The 27,775-nt window shown below is 45.8% G+C and overlaps 1 long non-coding RNA gene across 1 annotated transcript; it reads right to left on the bottom strand.

Annotated features, from left to right (window-relative positions):
- Window positions 1–4,435: 4,435 nt before the first annotated feature.
- On the bottom strand, window positions 4,436–5,708 carry LOC146891398 (uncharacterized). Its single transcript, XR_014997261.1, has 2 exons — window positions 5,259–5,708; window positions 4,436–4,490 (listed from the first exon to the last, which is right to left on the bottom strand). It is a non-coding gene; the product is annotated as an uncharacterized LOC146891398 (long non-coding RNA).
- Between the last annotated feature and the right edge of the window lie 22,067 nt (window positions 5,709–27,775).

Here is a 27,775-nt window from a genome sequence, read left to right as displayed (position 1 = left end):
AGCCAGAACTGTCCTGTTAAGCCAAGTTAAGTGGGTAAGGCAACTCAAAAACAATTTTGGGGTATCTGTGTAAGCAAGTTACAGAAAAAAAATCAGTTAATCAGATCATAACAAAGTCATGCTATACATTTTTGGGTGGGGGTCCCTGAGTCAGGGTTACTGGGAACTTATCTTCCAGGGACTGGAGTCAGAGATAAATGGCCGGTGGGTACCAAGATGAATGCCTGACATAAAATGGAGCTTCTTTAGCCTTTCCCATTTCTTTCCTATTCTTTCACCCCTTGGATTTTTGTAGACAGTGTCACAATTTGAGTGTAAAATGCTCTCACTGGCTCATGCGTTTGAGCACTTGGTCCCCAATGCTGTTTTGGGAGGTTGGAGAACCTTGGGGAAGTAGAGCTTAGGAGGAGGAAGTAGGTTGCTGGGGGGAGGGGGCAGGCCTTGAGGGAAGAGCCTGCAGCCCTCACTAATCCAAGGACAGATAGACAAATCACCAAACAGATCCCCCACTACAGAAACCACAGACCAGCTTACCTTCCTCACCTTGCTGGATCGTGTCCCTTTAAATCATGAAAGGAACCTTCTCACCCCCAGTTCACTTTGTCCGAGTCTTACCGCAGCCAAGAGAAAATTAATGCAGACCAGGTCTTGCTGTAACAGCCAGGTTGACCTTACTTCAACAACTCAAGGGCAGGGAGAACTGGTGTTAACTCATTTCCAACTCTGTTCCTGTCTGCGTGGTAGTGTAGACAGAGCGAAGACTTTTAAACACCTTAGATCTGAGTGGCTGTCAAGAGCAGGTTTGTCTCAGGGTGTTTTCATCTATGCTGTGGCTCGGCATTCCTAACTTACAACATACAATACACATAGTTTTGTGTGAAGGTTCTGCCTTAGTCAAGGAATTCATCTTTGGGGTGGATCCATGATATACTAGCATCAAAAGGAAATAGTAGTGAGGCAGGGCATCATTGGGACACAACCTGGAACACATTTCTTATCCCCAACCCCTTCCTAATTCTCTCTGTTGCCTACCCCATAGTCCCATTGCCAGTGTTCTGCCTTGCTGCATGCCCAAAGCAATGGAGCTGATTAGCTATGGACTATGAAATTATGAGATTAAATGACTTCTTAAAACTATTTCTGTAGGATAGCTAGGCAGGAGGTATAGGCGGGATCTCTAAGGAAAGAAAGGAAGAGGAAGAGGAATCTAAGTGCCAGGAGACACAGGAGATGCAGAGAAAGCAGTATGGACAGTACATGACAGACTGTAGATGGATAAAAATGGGTTAATTTGAGTTATAAACGCACTGGAAAATGGAGTAGCCCCATTAGGGTTAGAAGCTAAGCCGTCTCCAGAGCTGCTGTGTTCTTCTACTCAAATAGAAACAAACATGTTGGGGACCCTACACGGCTGAACACACTGGGATCCTATACTGACGGACATGCTCAGGACCCTACACTGCAGGTGTGTGCCTTTGTTGGCCTATTTGAAAGTGAAGACCACACTGTTGTTTATCTTCCAGGATGGTCATGAGTAGCACCATTAGGTTTAAGAACAAATGAGGGGTTGGTGATGGCTGCCAGGGTGCTAATAACAAACCTTGCACTTCTTTATAGAAGATGCGTTTCGTTTATCCTTGCTTTGGCAGATGAACCAATAATAGGCCAGAAAACAAGCATTATTTTTTCTTCACATAAATTTTGTTAAGTTATCTTCCCAGTCACGTTGTTTTAACCAGGAAAAAGAAAAGTGGAGGCTGGGGCTGAGCACCAAAGAGGGTTAGTTATTTACTGATTTTCTTCATTTTTATGTTACAATGTTGGGAATCGACCCTGGAGCCTCCTGCCAGGTGCCCACTGTAGCACTCAGCTGCATCCCCAGCCCCAAATGGTGACTCAGCCTGGGCACAACCTAATGGAAGGCAAGTCACATGATGTCTCTGTCACGTTTTCTTTTAGGGTGTTTTAGGAAAAAACAGCTGAGACTGCAGCCTTAGGTAGCCCAGACTTCCTCTGGACTAGCGAGCCTCCTGTAACGGATTCCCACGTGCTGGGGTTATATGCACGTGCGACTACACACCTGGCTGACATTTTCCTTATTAAAATGGAAGCAGCCATTCCTGCATTGTAAAATTATCAGGAAGGCATACGAAGAGTCCCTGTAGCAATGGTTTACAAACCTCCCAGAGCCATTCACACCAGTGTTTGAAACTGGCATCTTCCTGACCCTCGGGAAAAGAAAATGGACATCGTTTGCCGTCTTCGCAGGGCCGAGAACTCCTTGCAGACCTTCAAAACTGAAGGGACTATTTGGAGGATTCTGTCAACAGCGGTGCTGTGGTGTCCTTCCAGTGTTAAGAAGAAAAATGCAAGTTCTCACTTCTGCTGCTTCCCGAGTAAATCTTTCAAGAAGTGAGACTCAGATGAGTCCACGCTGTCCCATGCCTGTGACGCCACCACATAGTTAACGTCTTAGGGTTACAACTGCTGGGAAGAAACACCATCGCCCAAGCAGGCTTGTGAGGAAAGGGTTTATTTGGCTTGCAATTCCACATCTTAATCCATTACTGAAGGGAGTTAGGACAGGAATTCAAACAGGGCAGGATCCTGGGAGCAGGAGCTGATGCAGAGGCCATGGAGGAGTCCTGCTTCCTGGCTTGCTCAGCCAGGGGCACTATCCACCATGGGCTAGGCCCTCCCCCATCAATCACTAATTTAAAAAAAATGTCCTATAACCAAAGTGTAGGGAGGCATTTTCTCAACTAAGATTCCCTCTTTCCAGATGACCCTGGCTTGTCTCAAGTTGGCACAAAACTAGCCAGCACAGTCAGCTACATCAGAAAGATTGAGTTCCTGTCAGCCTGAGCTGCGTAGGGAATTCCCAGCCATCTGAACAACCTAACAGGGCCCTGTCTCAAAAATAGAGAAAGGAGGGAAGTAGGGAAGGGGGTAAGGAAAAGGAAGGAGAGGAAAAAGAATGGAAGGGGAGGGGAATAAAGGGAGGAAGGAAGGGAAAGAGAGGAAAGGGGAAAAGAGTAGAATCCAAATGAAGTGAGTTGTCTATGGTGCAGGCTACTTACAGGAAATTTCTTGGGTTCTGCCACACAGGATAGACCGATTTCCAGATAGTGACCGTGCAGGGCTCATCAGTACAACTGTCTGCTTCTCAGGGTCTCTACCAGACAAGCCTGGCAGGACGGGAAGGCATCCTGTGCTGAGCTTTCTGTCCTTCTGTTGGCATTGTTAAGTAGGTGGGGTGTTTTTGTTTGTGACCCTTGTTGGAAGCCACCATGCAACAGGTGCAGTGCAAGCCCAGGACCCAGCCTTTACAGAGGAGCTGCAGCTACTGCCGCTCCAAGAAGCCCTTGGAAAGGGAGCCCTGACCTGGCCAACGCAGCCTATCTTACCGCTGTCTAAGCGGGCAGCTGATTTTCAGTTTCCTGTAATTACCCAGAGGACAATGTGAGCGTGTGAAAATTTCCAGTTCTAGTAAGAGGTTAGCGAACGACAGCCTAAGAGCCACGCTCACCATTCACCTTTTTGTGGCCTGCATGTTAAGAATGACTTAGCAAGGCTACATAGAGAGACAGTGTCTCAAAATCAACAAACAGAAAACAATAAAGAGACAGGCTAAGGTAGGTGTGATGCTCACCGCGGTACTCTTGAATAGAGTTGAAAGCAAACCTTCAAGGGAAGCAATTTTTTAAGTAGATTGCGGCATATACACAGAAGAAATACCACGCAGGGCCACTCTGGAGAGAGGTTAGAAAGCCCTGTGTTGGTGTTCTCTGCAGCTGCATGTCAGTTGGGTAGAAAGAATTTGCTCCCCCTTTGGAGGTGTCTTCTCTATCACAGGGCTGCGGGCACCACGCTGCCCTCAGTCTCTCCTGTCCCTTGGCTCAGTGTTTGCTATGTACGTGGAATGGAACCATGACGTGGCTGACGTGGCACACTCGTAGTCGATAGACTCCTGAAAGGCTCACAGGGTAGCTCTCGAGAGACCCTTTGATTTGTGGGGAATGGGTCTCTAGATTTGATCTCCAGCACTGTGAGGGGAGAAAGCCTCCACAGAAGCGGAATACAGTGACCATTGTCATCTCCGCTCCCAGCAGGGCTCAGTACCATCTGCACTCTATAGACCACCTTAGACAAAATGTCACTAACACTCTGCCCATCCAGCCATCGTCTTGATCAGGGACTTCTCTGGAGCTGGGACGCAGCGCAGTTTTGTTTAGATCTCCCGGTTGGCGGCATGTTGTTATGATAGCCCTAGAACACTCATTGAATAATTAAATCATACTCTGAGGAGAAAGCCCTCCCTCTTCCTCGGCTCGTTTATCCTTTGACATGAGCATCATTTAAAGTCTTTCCACGTGTTCACAATGTGGTTTTCTTGAGGGCGTTTCAGCTTCAATCTACTTAGCGCAGTCAGATGTGGAGCTCGTTGGATGTTTATTGATCTGATTTAATAACAAAATGTATACTTGGGTCTATGAAAAAGAGGAAGTAAGAAAAGAGGGGAAAGTTAGCAAGGGGTAAACACTGATGTTGCTATGTGAATGATTTTTCTGGCTAGCAGTTAAGGAGGGACTGGGCCATACTTCAATGGTTCTAAAGTTATTTTTGTGATAATTTTTAAAATTTTAATCTTAAAAGTAGTTTTAAAGTGGGTTTTGCTCTTTGCAACAGCACTAGAATTAGCTACATTGTTATACATGGGGAACTAGGCTCAGAGTTGCCACATCACTTTAAGGGTAGAAGGCCAGAGGAACCGAGAGCTTAGGTCATGCTGCCTTCATCGTGAGAGCCAAGGCCACTTGCTAAAATACATCCTCTGAGATCACCCATATCCTCCCTAAAACCATGCTGAGACTCAGCTCCTGGCTGTCATCCTGTCCCAGAGACTTGCAAGGCTGAGTTACAGTGCTCTCTGAAGCCCAGGACTTAGATAAGCTTACATAGCCAAAGAAGGAGGGCTGGGGTGCAGCGAATTTGTCACACCTGGGTTTAACCCCAACCCTACCAAAATTGAGAATAAACAAACCTGCAAGCTGAGGAGGATTTCAGATCTTACTTTCCTCGACTAAGCCTCACCTAACATACCAAGGTCCGGCACTGCAGCAGAGGGCTGCAATTTAAAAAAAAAAAAAAAGAAAGTGTGTGTGTGTGTGTGTGTGTGTGTGTGCACTTGTGGGCGAGAGGAATGTGGAGGAGGGTCAGGGAAGGAAATTCAGCCCTGGCTGACACTGTGTACTTACTGCAAGCTCTCAGAGGGTTTCTCGGGCAGTCTCTCTTTTTCCATCTGCGGTTTTCCGGCCACAGCGAGGGGGGCCTGCGCACTTAGCTGCGCTCTCACTTCTGCATTCCATGGGCTTCCTCCCGCGGACCAGCTGCCTTCAGCTGGATGGTTCGCAGCAGACTCAGAGACGTGCAGACGCTTTCCAGTTCACCAGGGGCTCTTTTTGATGGAGAGGTGAGCTGCTGCCATCTCCCTGGGTTCCTCCAGCCCTCTGGGGAGCCTGCCAACCCCTCTTTCTCTCATCCAGAACTCAGAAGACAGATACAGTATACAGTAATAGCTGCTAAGTATAAGGAACAAGGAAGTGTCCGCCTGGCCATGGATGGCTTTCTCTCCAATAACTTACCAGCTGGCAAGATAAATTAAAATTAGATTTCTGCTTCTAATCCAGAAGAAAGACATGAAAACATCCTCCCCACCCCAACACTGAACGCCCCCCCCCGTAGTGTGACATTGTATCACTAGCAGTGATGCAAAGTAGGGCAATACCTGCACACAGGCCTGCTAGCCCGCTAATGTAGATGGCGACAGTCCCACATGCTTTTTAAGCAACACTAAATTCATCCCCTCGTCCCCGCTTAGTTCTGTTCTGAATGTGGGTGGCGCCCATCAGTTATTGTTAAATGAATCAAGAGCCCTTTAGTTAGCAAGCTCCAGTCTTCACAGTGGTACTCAGGACTGTCTTGGGTTTTCCACCGCTATGATAAAGTACCAGGGCCAAAGGCATCTGGGGGAGGAAAGGATTTATTTGGCTTACATATCGCGGGTCACAGTCCATTGAGTTAAGCCAAGGCGGACCTCAGAACCTGGAAACAGGAACTGAAGCAGAGGCCTTGGATGAACGCCACTACTGGGCTGCTTCTCATGGTGTGCTCAGCCTGTACAACTCTGGCCCACCTGTCCAGGGCTGGCAACACCCACACTGGACTTCCTTCCCCCCCACATCAATTATTAATCAAGGAACGCCCTACAGTCTTGCTTCCCGGCTATTCTTAAGGAGGCATTTTCTCAACTGAGAGTCTCTTCTTCCAGATAGCTCTGACTTCTGCCAAGCTGACGAAACTAACCACAGCAAGCAACACACACGTATTCTCAAACCCATATCTGGACATACTTTTTGCTTCTCCCTTTAATCCATGCTCCACCGTTACACCCCCAACCTAATCTTCACCGGCATTATCCGTCCTGTGACACCTTTGTACCCAGCTTCACTGGGTTGGCGCCTTCTTCTGGTGGCTCCAAAGCTGACTTCTTGTCAAGTTACCTTTGTGTCTAGTACAATACCTGCTCCCCCCTCCAATAAAGTGACTCTAAGCAGTGGATCTGAGCAAATGACGTGCCCTGGGCACCAAACAAAGGGCCCTGTGGGCGTCCAAGGAACGGCCCCATGCCCTTCTCTCTCACTGTCTGTCGTCATGGTTTGCCTGCACATAGGTAGAATATTCTACTGAAAACAGGTACACAATACTTTCTATTATTAAATTACATGCACGTGTACCTGATGTGTACAACATGGGTTTCTAATGGCTGGGCAATTACAAAGGTGTGAGCACTTAGTCTCACGGCCTCATTTGGAGTCTTGAGGAATTCAGGACAGGGCGGGACAGACAGCGAGGGCAAGGGAGGGCTTCAGCTCTCATCTGGATGGCCCTCTTAACACTTTGCGGGAGAAAACCGAGGGCTTCATGGAAGCAACAAGGACCGCCTGAGACAGGACAGATGTCAATCTGGCTTTTCTACAGCATCTTCCTCTGACAGAGCTCCTCCTGATTCCTGGATTTGGTCTCAGAGACCAGCAGGATTTCAAGGGGAAATTCTAAGGTCTCACAGGATCGCAGTCACCTCTACCAACTCCGCATCGAGTCACTGAACAAGGCTGTGCTGTTCCCCCTTCAGCGTGAACTTGGGGGGGGGAGTTCAAGGGACAGCAGAGTGAAATCCACCCACGGAGGCTAAAGGGTTGTGTGTTGTGTGAATCCGGGATCATGTTCACAAGGCTTTACAGGAAACCACTGATATGCCTTCCACTCCCTGGGCTGAAGCTGAAGGTCTCTGGTTGTACCACTGGCCCTTGACTTGCTAGAAACCTGTGAACAAGCTGCCACAGCACCAAATTGCTATTTTCCTTACAGTGCTCTAATCCCGATGCCTGTTTGCCGGGAGAACCTGAAATGATTGTTTATGCAATTTGTGTTGTTTTTCAAATGGCTACTGTGCAATGAGGTTTGAGCAAAAGGGACTTTCAAAGTAAGATCATACAGTCACTGTTTTGATTTTATGCTTTATGTTGCCTATATCATTTTTTTTTTATTACCATGGGGTGTTATTGGGAGAGGCTGTTAGTTCATTTCCCGACCACCGGGCAGCTTAGACCTGAAATAACCATGCAGAAACTGTATTAATCAAATCATTGTTTGGCCCACTAGCTCTAGCTTTTTATTAGCTAACTCTTACATTTTAATCCCATTTTTATTAATTTGTGTATCACCACGTGGCTGTGGCTTACCGGCAAGGTTTTGGCTTGTCTGTTTTCAGCAGTGGCTACAGGGCATCTCCCTGACTCTGTCTTTTTTCCCCAGCATTTAGTTTAGTTTTTTCTGCCTAGCTCTATTTTGCCAAGCCACTGGTTGAAACAGCTTTTTTATTTGTTAACGAATAAAAGCAACACATAGACAGAAAGATTTCCCCTTTTCTGTTTAAATAAAAAGGAAGGTTTTAACTTTAACATAGTAAAATTACATATAGCAAAACAGGTATCAAGCAAAAATTTCAGTTACAATATTTATATTTACTTTATCTTTTATTGTAACTAAGGAAAACTATAACTATCTATTTTTTAACTCCATCAAAGACCTTTAGAAGGATATAATATTACCTAAAGTTAACTAGAAGTTCATTGTAAGCAATTTTCAAAACTCTAGAATTAATAGAGACATCTTGCTGCCTGGACGGTCACCCAAAATTCTTCTGTGTCATTGGAGCATCTGTCTTCAGCCTACAGGCCCATAGTATCCAGCAGACCTTTCCATGAAGCAGGAAATTTATAAGATAGTTCCACCTATATTGGCAGTTTGTCAGTCACTTTCTTCTGTGTCCTGCAGAATGCCTAGCAGACACTTTCATAAAGCAGGAACCCCAAAGGACCATCTCACCTTCTTTAAGCAGCTTCAGAAGTCATTTTTCTGTGGATCCTGCATGTCCAGTTTGTACAGCATAACATTAAGCAGTCTAGGCAAGAGCAGTTTATTGCCCAAATGGCTAAACAAACCCCATAAGGAGCCTCTTCAATGCCTATCTTCCTCTTGAAGTAATTGGTGCTGCCAGTAGCAGATGTGTCTCATTGTCACGAAAAGTTCTAAGTTCTTAAAACATTTTAAATGCCATATTCTGTAGCTCTTTGAAGTGGTTGAAGAATACTTATCTATCTGAAATATATCTCTATACATCTAGAAAACCTAACTAACATGCCTATAAACTTGATTCTTATAGAAGACTCTTTATTAATCTATATTTCTTAATTATACATTATTAAATGAGCTGTACAAACACAATACCTTAATCAAGAGCAGAAAAACCAAAATTGACCTTAAATTTGTATCAACAAACCAAGATCTATTCTATTGTAAATTTCTATAGCATACCTCCACAATAGGACTTCCCATACCAGGGTGTCTAAAAAACTTTGCTTTGCTTACTCAACTGCTTAACTTAATGATTTCTCTGTGGTTGGTAAGCCTCCTAGATCTCAGTACTATGGAAGATACAATCTTCCTAAATGAGCCTGGGAAGCCCCTGGGCTGTTCTGCCTGGGGCTCCTTCCTTGGCAGTTAAAGATCTCTTCTTCTCTTTTCTTGTCAGGGTTTGCAACACACTCTAAGTTATTTATGCCACATTAAGCAACAGGCCTTGCATGCAGCTTGGTGCTACAATGACAAGCGTGATGCTTCTGCCTTTTTTTTTTTTTTTTTGAAGCCCAAGCTGGCATTAAACTCAGAATCCTCCTGCCTCCACCTCCTGAATACTGACCTCCAGGAATGAGCCACCACAGAGAGCTTCTGTATATCTTTCTTTTGAGCTGCTACTCTGTATCCCATTCCCTTTCCCTTCTTTCTTTATCAACATCTGTCAAGACCTCACCTTTCAGAGACTCCAGAAAAGGGCTCTCTTGGCTGCTCTTTCAATCTTCAGCAGAGGATGTTAGGAGGAATGTCAGCATGCAGAGGCCATGAAGCCTTCCAGTGCTTTGTCCTGGGATGTTTCTCTATGATCCCATCACCACCAGTCCTGGATACCCTCTAGCTTAGTCCTGGGATTTTTCTCTATGATCCCATCACCACCAGTTCTGGATACCCTCTAGCCTAGTCCTGGGATGTTTCTCTATGATCCCATCACCACCAGTCCTGGATACCCTCTAGCCTAGTCCTGGGATGTTTCTCTATGATCCCATCACCACCAGTCCTGGATACCCTCTAGCTTAGTCCTGGGATGTTTCTCTATGATCCCATCACCACCAGTCCTGGATACCCTCTAGCCTAATGCTGCTTTTCTTTACAATGTCATTCTTGCTGAGCATGGTAGTCCACATTTGTAATCCTGGCACTCAGGAAACTGAGGCAGAATCTAAGGTTCAAGACCATCCTGAGCTATATAGTAAAAAACCTGCCTCAGAAACTTCTCAGGGTAATTTTACTCTAATCATGGTCATGAACCACATGAAACATCAGTTGAATATTTACTGTTAATCTTGTAACAGTAAATATTGTAAGGACCCCAAGAAAATATTTTATTACAGTGATTTGGTTTAATTGAGCTCATTCTGTAGTCTAGAATTAGTCAACCCTTTACTCTCTGAAATACAGTGGGATTGGTTTTACATACAGAAGGCTTGAGAGAAGTAGAAGCAATGAACAAAAGCCTGGCTGGTCATTTAAAAATCCTGCTCTCTATAAAGTGAGTTGCTACCAGAATGCCAGTCAATATCAGAACCCCTTGGCTGCCTTTTTCATGAACTGAGTGGGAGAGATCTCCGTCGCCGAGTCCTGGAAGACACCTGTGTGGATATGGCTGTCTTCTAATCCTCATCTCTCAAGAGGTCAGACACAAGGCTTCTTTTGCTTTGTGACGTGGACTTTTAATTTTTAGTGTATTGAATCTGGTGCAGGTGTTTAGCCTAAAAGAGCGCCCCCCTGTGATTTAGATTTAGCAACACATCTTACGGCAGTCTATGCGTGCTGCCACATGGACGTGCGAGAACCACTGGTTCTAGTTGAGCCTTTTCTTGCCAGAAGGAGGCTAAGGCCTGCGCAACACAAAAGAGTTGGTTAAGAGCAATGCTGAGCTCAAGAACCAGGCATTGTTAGATTACCCTTGTCTAGCTTTCTAGCTAATTCGGTTTCTTTTGGTGTTCATATTGTAGTTTTCTTTATTGTTGTGATGCTGAGAATCAAGGCCAGGGTCATGGGAAAGTTGAGCGAGTGCCCCACCCCCTGAGTGCTTCTGTGAACTCTCAATGAGGAAAATTGGCTTAAAGGAATAAGGCTTTCCTGGAGAAGTAAGGAGAGAGAGAGAATGACAAGGCCTTAGGACCTGTTTATGATGCTGGGTGTCTGCGGGGTTCAAGATAACCCCACATCTATGTGGTCCCTTTCAGCCCTCCCCATTTCTAACTCTGATGGACAGCCTGGCTATGTTCTTACTTTCCATTCAAAGCTGTGAACAGAGAGTAAGGCCAGCCCCAGAGTCACAGCAGAGGTGCAGTCGTCCGGGAAGGCTGTAGGGAAACGGATCTCCTCTGACCTCTGATAGTGCAGCTCGGGCAGTGTGAGTCCCTGCTCAGGGAGTCCTGAGGAACAGCAACAGCACCCACATGCAAATGGCTCCTGATAATTGGCTGTTAGGTCTCAACCCCAGGACAAATGGCTGCTCCTAAAGCAGCCTGGCCACCAGGTTCTCCCTGTACCCACCAGTCCCTACCTGGTACAGGGTGTGGCTGGCATACGCCACCCTCTCCCCTCGACTTCTCCAGCCCAAAGGCCAGGCTGCCCTCCCCGCAGCTGCCCCTCTCTGTGTGATCCAACCATTTTAGTTACCTGGTCTTTTCATCTATGCTTTATCCTCCTGGTCTCTTGGCCGGGCTCTCCCTTCTCCCCTCCCTGATCTCCTTCCTCAGCTCAGGGTCATGTCCACTCTGGACATCCATCCCTCGTGGACTCTCCCAGATGTTCCTGCCTCTGGCTGTGCTCTCCGTTTTATACCCAATAGACTTTCTCTTCCACCATACCTACAAGTAGTCATGTCCTTTCCTGTTTATTTCTTTTCTTCATTCATCTGGTGCCAAAAGCCGGGACCATTCGTGCCCTTTCCTGTTTTATTTTACTTTTTTAAAAAATTCAAATGGCCACCTCCTTTTCAAGTGACCCAAGGGGTTATTTCCTGTAGGGCAAACCATCAGCTTCTGAGAAAGACGTCAACGGATCATCTGTGAAGAACGCAGCAAATTAGGCCTACCCTGGACACCACAGGGCAGGGTACCCAAGGTCACCCAGTTCCCAGGCTCATGGTGGCACACACTTCTCGGGCCTGCCAAGTGAATGTAAACCCCCAGAGAGAACTAGAGTATATCCACAGTGACTGGTAGGTCCTCCTGCTGGCCCTCCTGTTCCATGCACCTTGGGGACGCATTGCCTGGATGTCAACCTCCAAGCCTGAGGAAGCTGTAGCTTTAAGGAGAGAGCCTGCAGCCACTTTGCCCAGGGACCATTAAACAATGCACAGCACATTTTCTTGTCCCAAGGCCTAAATAAAGCCAAACCTTTCCACACCTTTCAAAGCCTTCATCCCAGGTATACAATTCTGACTAAATATTTCTGAACAGCCGGAGTGACTTCTGTCTCTGTATCCTCCCTAAGGCAGGCTAGTGGGGCCCCACACTCTCTTCTGGCAGTTGCTGGCAGGTCTGGGGGTCATGTGTGCTTGTCTGCATTGCGTGTGGCACAAAATCAATAAAGTAGTGAGGCAAACTGCAAGCACAAAACGCGGGTGTTGAAACAGTAGCTTCATTCTCCATCTTCCTGAGGGTTGGTTCCACATGAGGTTTCCTTCTCGGCTCTGTCCATTTTCCCTTCCTTTTGCTCCTGTCCACTACAGCTTTGGTGTCACCTTCAAAAATTCCCATCTTTAAACTCTGATTTTCAGAATATCTCACTGTGGTTCTATCCTTCACGCATCTGTAGCTCTCACCTCACACAGACCTCCTTTGCTCTGTTTCTGTTGTCCTTAGTGTCTGTGGGGTGCCGCCCTGGCCCTTTCTGAGCTCTGGTGACCTATATCCTATGTGTTTCCACCCATTAATATCTTTAAATAGTGACACACTAGAATGGGGTCCCTGTCAGATAGTTCTGAGAATACAGATACTCCTTCCTTTCTGCTTAGCACATCCAACTGCTTACCCTTTTCCTAAAGCTAAAGCTACAGGACCAATGGAGGGTGGACTTTTCATCTTCAAAGCCAATACCACCTCAGCACCTGTCACCTCTGGCCTCCCTTTCCAAGGGCAATGCCGTCCTGGAACTGATGCCCCAAACTCCGCTCCGTCCCCTGGAGATACAGTGAAAAGACTTCCATGAAGTTGTAATTTAAAAATTCTTGTTTTCTCACCTCATCCACAATTGGCAACTTTGCCCCCTCCCCCCACCTCTCTAGTCCAGAACTGGTAAAAGGCACTGTGAGCACTTGTAGAATTCTGACTGTACATTTAGAATCAAAGTGGATATCAATAGCAACAGGAAAACCAGCATGAAGCTGTTCTTTTCCTTTGTGAGGGCACGTGTATTCATGTGTGTATGAGCAGGTCTGTGAGGTGCACATGCAGCGTGTGTGGGAGGCCTGAGCCTGGGTATCTTCCAAAACTGTTCTCCACCTTAGTGTTTGACCTCTCACTGACCCTTGGGCTAGACTGACACCCCGCGAGCCCCACAGACCCTCCCCTTTATTCCTGCCTTCCCACGCACTGGAGTTACAGGCGAGCATGGCCACACCTGGCTTTTTATGTGGGTGCTGGGGCTCAACCTTAAGCTTTAACGTTTGTGTGGCAAACGCTTTACCAACTGAGCCATCTCGCCAGCCCCTCAAAGTGAAGGTGTTCTGGTCTTTCATCTTCCCGCTGATACTTGGAAATCTCAAGAGTAAAATGGACTTTCGTCCCTCGTGTGGATAGAGGGCGTGGGGCATGGTGGGGTGCTCACAGGGCGACCACACAGAAGAGGCAGTCAGTCCTGTCTGTTCACTTGTAGGTCGCTCTCATGTGCTACTCATGTACCAGAATGTTCTGGATCCTTGGAGTGTGCAAAGCAAGTAAAACACCCTTCTTGATCTTCAACAATCTCAATGTTCTGGGGGGAAGTCAGGGATATTGCTGTAAATGCTTCTCTCTTGTTTTTGTTATTTTTTTCTTCTAACTTCAATATAATCTTAAATTAATAAAAAAGAAAATTCTTTAATTTCTATGATATGAAGACACCCACCCCAGTCACCAGACACCGTATTGTTCTTTTTAAAAATAATATGATGTTGGGATGGCCCGGGCGGCCTGCAAGCCAGGCAGAAGCTGCTGCCAGAGCAGTACAGGGTCCCCGGGCGAGCGGCAGAGTCAGGCGGCTGGATGCGGTGGACGGCAGAGTAAATGGACATAAGGCTATACATAAAGCTAAACATTTATTACTTAAAGAAAGGGAGACATAGACAAACATAGAGAGAACAAAGACACACGTACACAGGACACGAAACAAACACACACGCATACACACACGCAAACGCACACACACACGAGAGAGAAGATGGCGGTGGGGGGGGGGTCAGAAGTGGCTGGGGTGGGCGTGGTTAGTTCTTAAAGTGTCCCAAAGGAATAACATTCCTGGATCCTTTTTATAATAAAAAGTAGAAGGTTAGACATTACAGGTTGAAGGAATTGGGGCGGCAAATTCTCAAGGCTGCTTCCGGCTGATTTGTGGGAGTCGTCTTTGGAGGGGATCCGAGAGAAGGCTGGGTGTTGGTCACATTTTGGCATAGTTGGTCTCTGCTCCCGACAGGACAGGTGTCTGTAGCATGGAAATGTCTGGTGTCCCTTGGACCTGGTTAGGGTGTTGGCAGAACAGAGGACAAAGTTAAATTGAGAAAAAATTTTTAGGATCAGGGAATTGAGTGAGGGGTTTGTATCTGACCGGTTTATGATGGGTTTTTTAAATTTGGCTCCCAGGAACTTATAAGAAAAACAGAAGTTTTAGACATATATATATATATATATATATATATATATATATATATATATTGTATTAAGAACTCTTTGGTTTTGTAAAAATAGAAATTATAATGAAAAGTACTTTTATTTGGTGAGACAACCTGGCAAAACCTCTTAGCTATCAGACTGTCAGAGATTTTTGAGAAGGGTAAGATTTTACTTGAGTTACTGATTAAAAAATGACAGAGAACTTACTTGGTTGGCACCTAGAGCTACTCTTTGGTCCTCCCTGGTCGCTGAAGGTTGTATTTGACCTTTGTTGTTTAATGTAGAGCCTGTCAGGCTTTAGAAGACCCTGTGGACTAAGAAATCTTTAGGAAGACAGGCCTACCTTGACCCTGTGCAGCTAGACTGTCGATTCCAGTGATTTTGTCCACGTTTGGAGGTCTCCAGTTTAGGTGAAAGGTAGTCTTTGCCCAATGGTCAGCGCTTGGCAGTTGAAGCAAACTGCAGATGGACGCTGGTTTTTGAGGGTTTGTCTTCTGTCTTTTTGGAGGAAACAGAGTGCTTGCTAGGAGCCAACCTGTCTCTTTTTGTTATGAAAAGTTTTTTAAATAATTAAATATCACATTCCCCAGATCTCTGAGCAGTTGAGGGCTGATTATTAGGTATAGCTGCAGTATAGAATCTGTCTGGAAGATTGGGTTTGAGTTTGACTGTATTGACCCTTAACAGGTAAGATCCATATTTGTAAAAAGACAGACAGACAGAAAAAAAAAAACTGTTTGTAACATTAAGATTAGTGGCAGAACTGACAATGGTAGAAAACAGCTTAAAAGTACATACCAGTTTATGATTTTGTAGTCTGAAACGAGATGAAATAAACAATTATTTTACATAGAAAGATTGAACAGGAATTAGGCAAAGTGTATGTTTCTGATGGGCCCTATCAGAAAGCACGTCACTATGCAAAACACCTGTAATCAGAGTTAACGAGAACACTGAGGAGGGGGAGAGGAAAGGCAGGACATACATAAGAATGAGAAAGCTTGGTCACGTGATCTGGCTCTCAGCAAATCTAGTGATAAAGTCACCTGACCCCAATGAACATGGCGGCGGCCATGTGTTGTGGCCTGAATGGAAAGCCGCGGGAATTTTAAAAGCCGGGGGCCGCCTGGTTATTGAATCGTGAGAAACCCGCATAAACAGACAAGTTAAGGCATATTTAGGCTGGTACGACTTGCTTTCCCAGGTCAAGACCGTGAAAATCCCTCAAAAACCATGGCATCTTGAGCCTATGGGGAATGGCTCCCTGTTTCGGTGAGATGCAAATCATAATCGACCACCCAGGACACGCGGGTGAGTGTCCTCAATCCAGGTGTGGGGTGGTATAGGCCGAACCGGATCAGCCTTTTCCGTGAGAAAGATGAGAAAGAAGAAAAGAATGAAATAAGAGAGGAAGATGACTGGAGGCCCTGGGAGACCAGGTGAGGGAATGCACGGGCTTAACAGGATGCAAGCCATAATGGACGCCAGCGACTGGGCAGAGAAGTACCCCTCCCAAGCCCAGAAACACCGGGAGGACCGGTCAATCCCGGGTTAAAAAGGCTCAGATAAGCTGGCTGGAGTGAGGAAACTTACAATTAGAAGCCGGTGTTGTTTGTAGGAAGGAGTCCAGGCAGTTGGCGGTGTTGAGGAAGGCCCTCGGTCCGATTTAATCCCGGAAGTTGGTGGTCAGAGTACCGGACGAAAGGTAAAGCTGGAACCCTGGCCCTTGGTGGATGAATCTCTCGAGTCCTGGCACCAAATATTGTTTTTTTAAAAAATAATATGATGTTGGGATGGCCCGGGCAGCCTGCAAGCCAGGCAGAAGCTACCGCCAGAGCAGTACAGGGTCCCCGGGCGAGCGGCAGAGTCAGGCAGTTGGATGCGGTAGACGGCAGAGTAAATGGACATGAGGCTATACATAAAGCTAGACATTTATTACTTAAAGAAAGGCAGACATAGACAAACATAGAGAGAACAAAGACACACGTACACAGGACACGAAACAAACACACACGCACACACATACACACACACACACACACACACACACACACACACACGAGAGAAGATGGCGGCGGGGGGAGGTCAGAAGTGGCTGGGGTGGGCGTGGTTAGTTCTTAAAGTGTCCCAAAGGAATAACACACCGTGTTCTTTGTTTCTGTTCTCTCACACTGTGATATCTGGGTCCTTGGTTGTGAGAGAGAGGATTGCAGATTCCACACCCACCTAGTTCTAGCAAGAGCCATTTCCCAACCAGGAGGCTCACCTTGTTCAAACAACCAATCTATGACCAAAACTCCAACTCTCCCTCTATGAGCCACAGTCCCCTGCTCTGTCATCCCAGGGTCCGGCAACTGACTTGGGACAGCTCTATGCCCCGAGAGTGCTTTCCTTGCCCTTCCTATGCCTGCTGGCCCTTCTGTGCTTGCTCTTTCTCACGGAAACCATATTTAAAAAAATCTCACCACCCATATGGTCCTGCTCCTTCTGCCTTCTGCCTAACCTGGGGCTTCCCTGTGTGCTCTGCCCATCTCCTCCCATTGTATGGCCCCTCCTCTGAGAGACTCACAGATCGATCTCCTCTTCCTCTCCTTCCTTCTCTTTCTCCTTCTCCTCCTCCTGCTCTTTCTGAAGTCTTTAATCCTCCTGCCCCAGCCTCCCCAGTGCTAGAGATGTCACCATGCCCAGCACAACCCTCTTTTCCAAAGGTCGTCATTTCCCAATGTGCTTGCGTTATGCATTTGGACTACGAAAAGGCCTGCACTAAAACGCCATCACCCTTGACTACTGCAGATGCAATTCCTACCAAACTAAAAGCAACTGTAAAATCTGGGAATTCAGGGGACTCAGTATAGTCATTCAGCATGGTAGAGGCCTGGACTCCTGGGACATTGGTATGGACACCTCTCTCATCCATAAATAACTTCATGGGTCTCACAAGCTTTGCCAGTCACCCATCCCGCCCAATGTCCTTTAAAGCAATGATTCCATATCCATCATGAGGCATGATGGAGAGTCCAGGAGTCTCCATACAGACTGCTACGGTGCCTCTGACCTTTCTTAGTGACCTTTGGGGGCACACAAGGCAGTTATTTTGGAGAAAGAGCCTGCCTGACCAGACGCCTGATATATCTTCTCATCGTATAGTATATTTCTCTCAGGATTTGTCTCCGGCAGAACCCCACAGAAGTGCCGTTGTGTCCTGTGTCCTAGAAGGTCACAGTGTTCCCAGACTGCCTTGCTGCAATGAACCGATGATGAAAATGTCTGCCAGGTTCTTTCATTTCTCCTTTCTAATTAATAAGCATCTTAGCAAAGGTTAACCCCTATCCAGTTAAATATCAGCATAAACTCATGGTTTCTTGTTTATTCTGCAAGTCACAATCTGTTGCAATGGGTGGTTTTCATTATTTTATATTAAATTTTCCTGACCTGTAGCAGCAGAGTCTCCTTGGGGGTGGCCTTCTAGCGCCGTTCCTGTCATGGTTTGTAGTTCGCTTCTGACTGTTTTGACCTTACCTTATATTTACTAGGCCCACACATAGAAAGGGTCTCTTCTTGTGGAGCTCTGTGTCCTTTTAGACAATGGAATTTCTTTATTTTTAAAATCATTTTACTATGTTCTGTGTTGGATGTCATATTCCCCGGGTCTGGAGTTACAGGTGACTGTGAGCTGCCAAACACGGGTGCTGGGAACTGAACTTGGGTCCTCTGCAAGAACAGCACGCACCCTTACCAGCTGAGCTAGGCTTCACCTGCAGTTTTCTGTTCTTGTGACCAGGCTAGTCACATCAGATGAAGGCTCATGCCTGTGACTTGATCTTAGCTTAGTTGCTTCTTTAAAGACCCTGCTTCCACACAGAGTCATGATATGAGATATTGGCATTTCAGAGACTTCAATGTATAAATTTTAGGAAGATGTAGTTCAGTCAAGTTCACCAGAGTGAAGATGCAGTAGGCAAAACCCAGTTGAATGAAAACAAGAAATAAAATGGAACGACACGACCGCTCCTAGGTGGGGGAGAAGGTTTGTTGTAGATATGCGGAAGAGCATTTAGCCAGAGGCGGGGACATCTGAGAGAGTCCAGGGTGGACATGGTCGGTCTGAGCTATGCCATGTGACGGTGATGGGGGTGGGGAACCAGGTGCAGCAGCAAGGAGGCACAAAAGAGAGGAGAGGAAAGGGACCAGGAAACCAACATGGCAGGATTATATAAGATTGGGCAGCTAGGGCATGGGCAGCACAGCCCCGGGGCTGGAGAAGCTTAAGGGAGAGGGCCGGGTATGCAGCCAGGAGGAACTGGGAGACTCTGGGAGAACCTGGCTGTCCGGTCTGATTTGATACATTAAAATAGACCCAACAACCACTTGTGCCAGATCTGAAACCTAACACCAATGCACTGTAAATCAGGAGACGTTAGATTTTAACAAAATAAGTGAGCAGGAAAATATACTTTAAAAACACTGTCATGGTTCCCACCCATCAGCCTAAGGTCCTTTACATTGGTGCAGCAGATGAGTCTGCCTTCAGTTCACACGTACTTTCCTTTCTATATTTACAATGTGGTTACCTTGCGCAATGTCCTTTCAGAATAATTCATCTCGCTGTATTAATTCATTCATGGCACGTTGATCTTGAGTGTAAGCTAAGCCAGCGCATTTGTGAGGTCTCCTCACTCAGAAATTCCATGTTTCACACCATTGTGGGTTCAATGTTTGGCCGGACGTTTCTCTTTATTTTTTTTATTATTTTAACTGAACTGGACAGGAAACACATTTATTTTGGCTTATTTCTGTCTCTCTTTAACAAAAATGTTCACTAGACTGAAACCTGGTACCAGCCTCAAAGTCAACCAGAAAGTTCTATTTAGAAGGGAAAATTCATGTGTTGTTTCATTTTGTTTTGTTTAAGCTCAGGGGTGTTTTTTAGTTTCGAGGCATTGTTTTGGGTTTTGCCTGTTTTGTCGCGTGACGGTTGACTTGTTTTTAGACCAGATTTCACTCTATTGCCTAGGCTAGCCTCCAACTGCTAGGCTGGAGCAATCCTCCTGCCTCGGCCTCCAAAATAGCTGGGACTACAGTTGCACACAGCCATTGGAAACAAGGGACATCCATCTTACCGTAAATCTAAAAGTTAGTTTACTGGTCAGCCCAGTGTTCGCTTTATTCTCTCTCTAAATCTCCTCTTTTCTGTGACAGGATGCTTGAAAAACTGCAGAGTTATTCCTGTCCGTTGGGTTTCAGTGTTCTACAACGTCAGCATCTGGGGCAGAGAAAATTAGAGAAAGCTGGCTGAAGAGGTGAATTAGCTGAGAAGGTGAATTCGAGGGGGACACCCTACACTCATTTGAATTTTGAACTCCTTAAAACAAAGGTGTTATTTGTTCTACTCTCTTAAGTCTAGTTTCTGTTCATCAGAAGAGAGTCCTACACAGCTTCTGTGGGTCAGCCCCCGAGCTGCGGGTGAAAGAGTGAGGAAGAAAAGTTAGGCCAGAGGCTGGAGACAGGAGACAGGAGGCTGGAGACAGGAGACAAGAGTATGGAAGCTGTAGGGAGTAGGTGTTAGGCAGGAGGCAAGAGGCAGGAGACAGGAGGTTGGAGGCTGGAGACAGGAGGCTGGAGACAGAAGACAGGAAGCTGAAGGCAGGAGACTGGCCTTCACCACCCCCCCCCCCCGGCCATCCCAGAAAATTCAATCCCCCTGAGATTCTATTTCCATGGCTAAAATTAGGGATCATTTCCACCTATCAGAGAACCAAGCACACAGCAAGTGCTCAAGTCTAACTCCTGTGGCCAGGATTAAGTCAATGAAGGGGCGTATCTGCACGCCGACACACAGCAGGCCAAGGCCAAATGAAAAATTTGAGGTCAGGTCTCGGGCTGCAAGTAAACTCCAGGCCTGTGTCAGCCACACGGTAATTCCCAGTTCAGTGGCGGAGGGGGAAGCTAACTCTCTGACTTGCCTGTATTGCAACAGGGACCCCTGAGTTAGGGACCCCTAACTCACATGCAGAAAGATGAGCCAGGTGCAGTGGTGCCTGCTGTCGCCCTCCAGCCTAGCCTGCTTGGTGAGCTCCAGGCCAATTAGAGAGCTTGTCCCCATCCTGCTCCACCCAAGGCGAACTGCAGACGAGGTTGTCTATTGACTTACACACCCCCACACCCCCTATTCAGTTTTTAAAATGCAGAACAACTATGTCTTGCCTTTTTTACCAAACCATTAATCCTCTTACAGAGGCCCTGTCCTCGTGACTTCACCCAACCTTAAGCATCTACTAAATGTCCATTCTAAATGTCCAAATACTATCGACGTACAAATTCAAGACAAAACAAAGCAAAATATGCAAACCGTAGGGATCTAGAACCATTTCCTGCAGACGAAGCATCTCATTGACCCTGTCTACACAGTAGATCACAGAGGCCATCGATGTTTCATTTTACTTTACTTTTCAGACGAGACTGGGATCTGGTCGTGTCACGTAGCTCTTGCACCTAGGGAAGTATTTGCTGTTCATCCTCTGCCTGGCTCTAGAGGAGGAGTCATCCTGAGTAGACAGCATCCCCCAGGAATGGCTGACTCACACTATCTCATGCCAACCAAGGTCCTCTGTCTTTTTTTCTACCATGAGCTCATCACCTCTGTGCACGGTTGTTTATTTACGTAATGTTCTCATGCAGGCTTATGTTGTATGTGGGGAGTAGCCTGTGTTATAGCCCCATATCTATGTGTAGAGAAAGCGTTATTTCCCTGCAGTCTGGAAACACTCAAGCTCAGACTCTGAATTAGATACAGTAGAAATGGATTGAAAGATCAGAGTCGGAAAAGGCTCATTTCCTTACCAAACAAGGCATCCTTCGAAATCCCTATTCTTTCTTCTACCTCTTCTGCTTTCTCCATGAGAATTTTCCATGAATCAAGTTATACTAATTCATTTGTGTTCTGTCTGATTAAATCGCCAGGCCACTTCTAGAAAACCTTATTTCCATTAAAAATTACACACTTAGGACTAGGGATATAGCTCATAACACAGCATGGACCTAATATGGATAAGTTGGTTTCCACACAATAATGATGAAAACAATATTTTAAAAACACACTCAAGATTTACTGAGTTCTTCCCTTCCCAAGCTTTTAAGAGACAGAGTAGATGCAAGGCATGGTGGCACAAACATTTAGTCCCAGCACTAGAGAGGCAGAGGCAGGTAGATCTCCGTGAGTTTGAGGCTACCTCAGTCTACACAGGAAGTTTCAGAAGGCAACAGAAATAGACCCTATCTCAAAAACAAAAAAGAGATGGATAGGAATTTGAGTCTATGCTTTCCTTCGCAGCAACTCCCTTGCCTCAAGGAACTAGGATCCTGTCCTCCATGAAATGGGATCTCACAGACTGAAAGTCATTTGTCCCTAGTGACACCCATCCATCAATTCACCCAGTGTTGTGGCTGCTGATTACTCAGTGTCTTATGTGGATTCTCCCCCTCCCTGCCCTACTAGCTGGGGGTCAGCACTCTCCTGTTTTCAGTGATGTCTCAACTCTTGTCCTTGATCTGAAGGCTCTGCAGAGTCCAGCTTCCATGGTCCTGTGTCTTTCTCTTCCGGTGTCATCAAAACCCTTCACAGAGCCAATTCATCTTCCACAGCTCTTTCCTCAGAATATTTCCTACGCACACAAGTATCTGTATTTCCATAAGTTAACATGTGTCTCAGCAGCCCAGTATATTCCTGTGCACATATTCCTCCAAAAGCACACACAAGTTTGCAATGTTCACTTCTACAGCTACACTCTTACCTTAAAAACACCTTGAATACCCACACATCTTCCCCACACAAGCACACTACACCTGTGTGCATGTGTAGTCCTATACACACTCTTTGTACACATACCTCTACATACATACCTGTATGCACACAGATGTATTTGTACACTTATGCCCTGAGCATGTGTGTAATGTGCGTGCGTGCGCGCGCGCACACACACACACACACATAACTAGATCAAAATCTGCGTATGGATGACTAAGCAGAGATATAAAAATAAAGCTAAATTTTATCATTTAGCAATTTTAGTGACAAGACTGAGGGCCATTTTCTTTCTTTACAAGATGATTTCTTTTTACAAATAATGTGGCTTGGTAGCTTCGTGTTGTCCCTTCCACTTGTAATTCCAGCACTTGGGAAACTGAGGCAGGTAGATGACTGTAGGTTTGAGACTAGCACATTATGAGTCCCAGGCCAGTTTAAAGTACGGAAGGTGACCCCGCCTTAAAAACAAAACAGAATAACACCAACAGTGTGACTTAGTGATCAGCGTCTACTGAAAGTAGACACTGAGATTTTGTGAGGCAACGTAATCTTGCTCTGCAGACATTTTGGGCTCCTAAAAGAGCGCTGCCATTTTAAAAAGAGGAAGATGGCTCCTCCTCCGTGTGTTCTTCTTCATTTAGTTTCATTTCTCAAAGGATTGCAGACTCGAAGGCATTCACTTGTGTTTGACATCTTCACAATGAGAAACTATTGTGCTCCCTTTTTATGATTATACGAGTGCGTATTATTAATAAATTTATGTTTATGATTATTGTTATTTAAGAATGAGTTTCTAAAATACACCCCTGGTTTTCCTCAGTGCTGGGGATAGAACCCAGAGCCTTGAGCACGGTGGGCCAGCACTCTGCCACTGAGACACACCCCCACCCACAGCATATCCTCCTGCCATGGGTAAAAGGCTGGAAGGCCTGGAGTTGAGCAAGTGCTGTCCTGGATTTGGAGGGCAGCGGTAAAATGCAGAGGTTGGTCAGGGGACAACTTCTCCACACCATCTGCTAGTCACACCTTTAGAAGGGAAGCCGCAGGAACTTGGGGGGCTTCGGAGAAGGTTTAGCTTGAGGCTTCTGTGTTTCTTGTTATCACCATCAATATGTCTAAAGTTTCTTCTTCTTCGAAAAGAATCTCATCAGAAGCTTTGCGATCGGGACAAATAGAAGCTTGTTATCATTGAATCTATGTGTTTAATATTTATGAGGGAGAAGGACGATGTACAATAAACCCATTTCCGATGTGTCAAACCGTACAGTGAGTCATGGGTCTGCCTGAGCAGATAATGTAACAGGACATCCTGTCCTCGCTGTGCAGTTTTTCCAACACTTCAGTGTTTTGTTTCTTTTCGGGCTCTGCAGAAGCTACAGAGGCAACCGAACTGCGACCAAATGCACACTGTATTTAGAGCTTCAAGTTCATGTAAAAATAATTTTAACATGCTTTCGGATCAGCACTCTCTCTGATAGCGTGTCCCCTTTAAGTTGCTGCAGGGCTGAAGCCCGAGCCTCACACATGCAGGGTCCGGGGCACACTAGCAGTTTAAAGTGCGCCCTGCTAATGTCGGTTTTCACTTACTCTCCTTTCATGCTCCCACCCTCTCCTATTGATATTTTTATTCTTGTCTTGCACCACCCCCCCACTCTTCATGTGCATTTGGTTCCTGACTCTTAATTCTCCTTGCTTGGTTTTGCTGCTTTGTTATTGCGCTGGACTCCTGCTGCGGAACCCTAGCTGGCCTAGAACTTCTGGTAACCCTCCTTCCTCTTTCTCCCGTGTTATAGCAATGTCCCGATAACTGTCCTCAGGTCCCAGTTTTTACTCTTCATGGGAATTCCAGCTTCTCTAAAAGAAGAAATGGTGGATAATTTTCTTTGGTGACGTTAACTCTGCTCATACCAAATTCTCACATCTTCCGTGAAATAGTTTTCTGTTCCTCCTATGAGAACAGCAACAGACCAGGCCCCGGAAATGATGGTCAAGTGTGCACAGATTGGGAAAAGCCAGCTAAAAAGGGTAGAAAGGATGACAATATCACAAGACAATAAATTATGATTTAGTTGTGCTTAAAGAATGCAGTTTCGAGCCGGGTGGTGGTGGGACACGACTTTAATCCCAGCACTCGGGAGGCAGAGGTAGGCAGATCTCTGTGAGGTTGAGGCCAACCTGGTCTACAGAGCTAGTTCCAGGACAGGCTCCAAAGCTACAGAGAAACACTATCTAGGAAAAAAAAAACCAACAACAAAAAAGAATGCAGTTTTGTCCCTGTTACAAGTTGCTGTTCAAATGTTGCAACAGAGGCCAGTCTGGCAGCACAGCCCCTATTCCACCTGGCAAGCCCTGATTTCATTACTTTAATGCCCTGGGTCTAAGACTTCTCACATCGCTTGAATTTCCTTACAGTGGGATGAACCATAAGCAAACATCAGCAAATTAGGTTAAATAAGTATTTATGAGTATTCTCAAATTAATTCTATTTTGTATTCATTTAGCTTAGTAGGGGTAGAAGCCAGGATCTCATACTTGTGAGTTCTACCACTGAATCAGACTCCCTTCAAACTTCGCACTGGAAACTTAACAATCACCACGGTAGCACCAGGTCGTAGCTACTAACTTTGCATAAAGATGGGACACAGTCTGTTGGTGTAGTTTTTCTTCGCTTACTGTACCATCATGGCCAGCTCAGCCCGGGATGCATAGTGAGCTAAGTTTGAAGTCACCCTAGACTGCACAGTGAGACCTTGTCTCAAAAACAGAGGCTAAGCGGTGTGTAAGTAAATGGGAACAAGAGCAGGTGCCTTGCCTGTAAATGTCCTTGTTCAGGCCTCGGCACCAAAGCAGAACAAAGGATTGTATGAAGGGCCAGGTCCACTCCTGGCCTGCTGGGTCCTTTGAGATCTTTTCCTGGCTCTCGGGTTCTTTGGCTGTGTCATTAAAGAGAAAAATAGCAATGAAAATGAGCTGACTTTATTGAAGAGAAGAAAAGTATCAGTCGCATTATTACTGAATACGGATGACTTGAGCCTGAAAGAGGAATGACAGCATCCCGCCCCCCCAGTCACGCCATAGCTCTATGAAGCTTTTACTAAAAGTAAGTGACTTCTAGAATTTTTTGTGTGATAGACACAGACCACTATACAAGAACGGGCCGTAACAGTGGGGCATTCCTTTCCATTTTATCCCTGATCCTGATCCTCAGTTTGCTAACTGAGGTCCTTGTGCAATAGCGCAAGGTAAGCTCTCAAGGCATACATTAGCGGGAAAGTAGGAAAGAATCTAGAATGAGAAGGCTCGTTCCGTGTGTGAATTTCCACTCCTGCCTAGAAAGCTTTGCTGGACTTGTGGAGGCTGGAAATCATACCCGTTCACGGGGTCAGCCTGGATATTTTAGCTGATTCCAGGGGGCCTGTCTCGGGTGCTCCTATTTCCGTTTCCTGTTTCCAGATTCACAGTACACACATACTGCATGAGTCAACTTTCCGTCACCAGACAAAACGCCTTGTAAAAGTCGATTCAAAATCAAGAAAGATTGAATTGGGCTGGAGGCTCCTGAGGTTTCTGTGGTTGACTGCCCTGCTTTGGGCTGGCAGCAGGGTGTGGTGACAACAAGCACTTGGTGGAGGAAAGCTGCTCACCTCAGGGTGTCCAGGAAGCGAAGAGGAGGCAGGGAGGGCCCCAGATTTACTTCAAGGACATGCCATCCAAGACCCGTCTTCCTTCCACAAGCAATGCGTGCCTGTGCTTAGGACATTTTCTCCCGGCTGTTTAGTTCTAGGCTCAGCCCATAGATCAGTTCAGCCCATATTTAGGGCAGCCCTTTCCATCTCTATGAAACTAATCCAGACAGTTCTTCACAGACATGCCCACAGATCTGGTCCACGGAGATTCTCAATCTCATCAAGTTGACAGTCAAGGGAGCCATCACCCCTTCCAAAGGTCCCACAACTTTCCAACATTGCCACAAACTGGTAACAAAGCATTTAGCAGATGGGTTATGGGACACACTGAATAGTCAAACCATTATATATATATGTGTGTGTGTGTGTGTGTGTGTGTGTATGTGTGTGTATGTACATACATACATATGATATACAGATCAAATATATCTACATCTCTGTATTTAAATATGCAGTAATGGCCTCTTCCTTGTAAAGAACTGCCTAAATATTTGAAAACTTCCCCTTCACTCTGTATTTAGTGAAAGCATTTGATTACTAGTTTATTTAATTAATTATCAATCTTTTTTTTCAGTCCTGGTGATGGAACATGGGGCCTTATGCACAAGAGAAAAACATTTTTTTGTTGGTATTAAGCCTTAACCCTAAGTTTTATTAAGACAGCCTCACTAAGTTGACCAAGCTGACCTTGACCTTGTGATCCTCTTGCCACTGATCCCAAGTGCTAGGACCTCAGCTGTGCCCCTTAAATTTGGATATAGGCTGAAATGGATTTTCTTCTTAGGTAAAATGTTTTGAACCAACAATAAAAGGCTTCAGCCTCTTACTGTAAGAAGCACCGAATCTTAGATGTAGATGTAATTACAGATGCCACTGGACCAACCCCTGTTTTACAAAATGTACAAACCAACATTTCACAGCTGAGAAACCATAAGATTACAACTGGCACTTGGAATCTTGGAATTTCTATACAAGTTCATCCTCTTCAAGAAAGATGATTTGTGTGGCCAACAGATATCGCTAAAACTTAGGCTTTATTTATTCATAAAAATAAAGTATTGTTTACATAACTGTCAGTACATTGAACAGTTTATTTATCTAACATATATTCACTGGATACCTGAGGGGCTACTCACTGAGCTGGGTATGGGGTGGCAAAGAGCAGCAAGGATGTGTCAACTGTAAGAGGCACAGGATCCCCCTGGATGTGCCCTGTAGCCCCAGCCTGGAACGGGGCCACCTGAATCTCCATCTGAGGTCTATATGGACAGATAAATGTACCATCACTGAATGGTGGCCGAGGTCACTAGGAAGCAGAGGACCCACATTGATTCCCAATGCCCCACTCACCAGTGATGAGATTTTTGAACAGGTCTCAATTTTGTGTGTACCACGAGAGTCACTTTGACATATCTGACGTCATATATGAAAAGCCTCTCAGTAAAGCTGCCTTCTAACTATTTATGTTCATACTCTTAGATCGGTGCTGCTCTCAACCTTGATCTGAGAGGTTTCTTTTCGTGTGTCCGCTCATCAATGGAGACTCATAACTGGTCCATGTTGAGACCAAGTGGCCATGAATGTTTAGCCTTAAGTGAGACATCTACATCAGCATTCCTCCATCCCCACCCCATACCAGGTTTAGGATGCAGCACAGGAGAGGGAGCAGAAAGAATGCGAGAGCCGGAAGATGGGAAGGAGAG

Source organism: Myodes glareolus, chromosome 16 (assembly GCF_982192425.1).
Source record: "Myodes glareolus chromosome 16, mMyoGla1.1, whole genome shotgun sequence".
Lineage (NCBI taxonomy): Eukaryota > Metazoa > Chordata > Mammalia > Rodentia > Cricetidae > Myodes > Myodes glareolus.
This window is presented reverse-complemented; position numbering and strand designations above follow the sequence as displayed.